This window comes from Montipora capricornis, chromosome 10 (assembly GCF_036669925.1).
Source record: "Montipora capricornis isolate CH-2021 chromosome 10, ASM3666992v2, whole genome shotgun sequence".
In the NCBI taxonomy this organism is placed as follows: Eukaryota; Metazoa; Cnidaria; class Anthozoa; order Scleractinia; family Acroporidae; genus Montipora; species Montipora capricornis.
In genome coordinates, this window is record NC_090892.1 from 35682315 (window position 1) to 35684761 (window position 2447).

The window sequence follows — 2447 nt, forward strand, 5'->3', positions numbered from 1 at the left end:
GCAAATGTCAAAACGGCATGGGGGATTGAAGTTTGCCCGGTGAGCGGAGACAAATCTCTTTCATTGAACTCTTATAAAACTTGGGTTAACAGGGGAATTGTGTAGCGAAATTCCCGCTTTAGGGTTGGAAGGATTCCTGCAACCCCAGACTCGTACCCAGTCGCTATTTACGTGCTTTTTGGGGAAAGAGGATTGGATACTAGGTTGGATTAAGGCGCGCGAGGTGTCATGGGAAGGGTCGAAGGGGAAAATTTCGTTCTAACATGGCTGCTGTTTTTGGCCGCAAAGTGCATGCAGCCATATCAGAGGGAAAATTGGCTTGTCCGCATAGCAGTTGTAGCAAGAAACCTATATTTTATCAAAACAGCGGGATTTTTCACCATTATAAGACCATACATGGGTGTAACGTTCCATCTTCATTTTTGAAAGAAGCACTTGTGCTATCTCGAAAGCTTCATCGAGATGAAACCAATTCAAAGCATATTTGGAGAACATTTATCAACACCATGTCATGGAGGTAAGATTCCAAAATAATTAATGTGTCATTAGATTGCTATGAATTAAGCGAGTCTATTTTCGCATAACGTGAGTTATTAAAGCACAGTGATGATGCAATCTTTAGCATCTTGAGAGCAATCTACCAGCCTCTAAATCTAGAGTTGAAAGTTTGTGTTACGACACCGACGGAAGCTGCCAATCTGCTGGGGTTTTGCCTGCTACATTACGGTGTTTTGCAGCCTTTTACATCTGGGCGCCAGTCAGGGAAAAAGATTTCAGTGTCGAGCAGTGAATATGTTCCCGCGAAGAAGCCATTTGCGGTAACACGGTTTACCATCACTTAACAAGCCAAGAAAAAATGAGAAAAGATCTTCGGCCGAACACTTTAGTACGTGAAATACTAAGCTTCAATTCGAACTGAATTTTAACCACAACACAGGTGTAACACAACGCCATATCCTGTTTCTCTGCTCTGCACGGCTCTATGCACGATTGCACGGTTTTGTCGATCGAAATCTGCCAGTCGCTATTTTTCTTCGGCCTCTTCCCATAACTCCCCGCACGCTCCAATTTATCCAGACCGCTTTCGCTTTGAAACCCGTAAATAGCAACTGGGTACGAGTCTGCTGCAACCCTGCACAACGCAACGACTAGACGGCAAAATCTTTTCCAAGGCAAGCGTAGACAAAAACACACCACAAAGGATAAAACATGAACCTCGCACTCCTCTTCGGCATACTAAAGTAGCCACGTTTGTTTTGATTTCTTGATTGGATGACGTCATATCCTTCTCGACCCAAGTCTCTCATTTTAACTCGGCCATTTTTTAATTGAGTAATGGCGGACAATCATATCGAGAATTCGTAGTTGAAAAAGTCGGACTTCTCGTCAGAGTCATGGCTTAAAATTTGGCATGGTAGGTACTTATAATACATACTTTCGAAACATAAAAAGAAAATGTAAGGTAACTTTTTGATCATAGTACCACTCCTTAATGGAGTTGTAAGTTCATATTTAACTTCGCGAGTACATATTTTTTAACCATATTTATTGTAAACACTTCTTACAAACGCCTTTCTAACAGTGTTACCAAAAATGATTGTACAAAACTACTTGATTAGAACATAGTTAACGTAGGACTGGTTATGAAGTCTTGAGTCGTCAAAACTTGCGCCGTTCTGCGATGGAAAGGGCCTTAGCTTTGCGAATTTCGTTTAACCCTTGTGCAAAAAGGTGAACATATTTTGCACGTCGTTCCTTTTCCTAAAATGCCCGATTATTAAATTTTCGACCTTGATTAACGCTTTTAATTTCGAGCTTTCTGATTGGTTCACTCAATCTCGGTTATCAGCTCATATACTCTGTGACATAATGGGGAAACGGCTTGCGTCAATTGTTGCCGAGCTAAAAATTTGTGTGGGAAAGCTGAGTTTCATTTCCAAGTATCCAATCGTTAAGAATATAATTAAAACTAATAAAGCTATTGTTTCATTCGCGCTTGTTGGATACAAGACGGGTTATAGCCAACTCGGCGCTACGCGTCTCGCTATTTATTTACCATCTCATATCCAACGCTCGCTCATGGAAGAATAGTCACATAAGAGTTTATATGCAAAATTAATCACTTGAGCCAGGTCACAAAATCATAGTTCCGCTACGGAATTTTGTATTCCACGCAGCACTCAGAAATATTAAATGGAAATACAAATACTACTGGGGCTAGAAAGTTGAGCTCAAAATGTACATTTTATTTCCTCTTTTCACTTCCTTAAAATTTGATCCAAACGGTACGTGGACAATGGCTAACAATAGTTACACGCTCCAACGTATGAGGGACAAATCGACCTTAATCACTAAAATCTTTCGAGTTCCAACGAAGATTATGCGATAATAATGACAAAATTGGATCTTTCCTCTTATTAAAAACAGGCCATAGCTGTAAGGCACGA

General features: G+C 40.5%; 1 long non-coding RNA gene across 1 annotated transcript in view; it reads right to left on the bottom strand.

Annotated features, from left to right (window-relative positions):
* Window positions 1–2225: 2225 nt before the first annotated feature.
* LOC138018721 (uncharacterized) overlaps window positions 2226–2447 on the bottom strand; it is a 4921-nt gene continuing 4699 nt past the window's right edge. Inside the window, exon 2 of the long non-coding RNA XR_011126055.1 lies at window positions 2226–2447. This exon is cut by the window's right edge and continues 436 nt beyond it. This is a non-coding gene — a long non-coding RNA (uncharacterized lncRNA).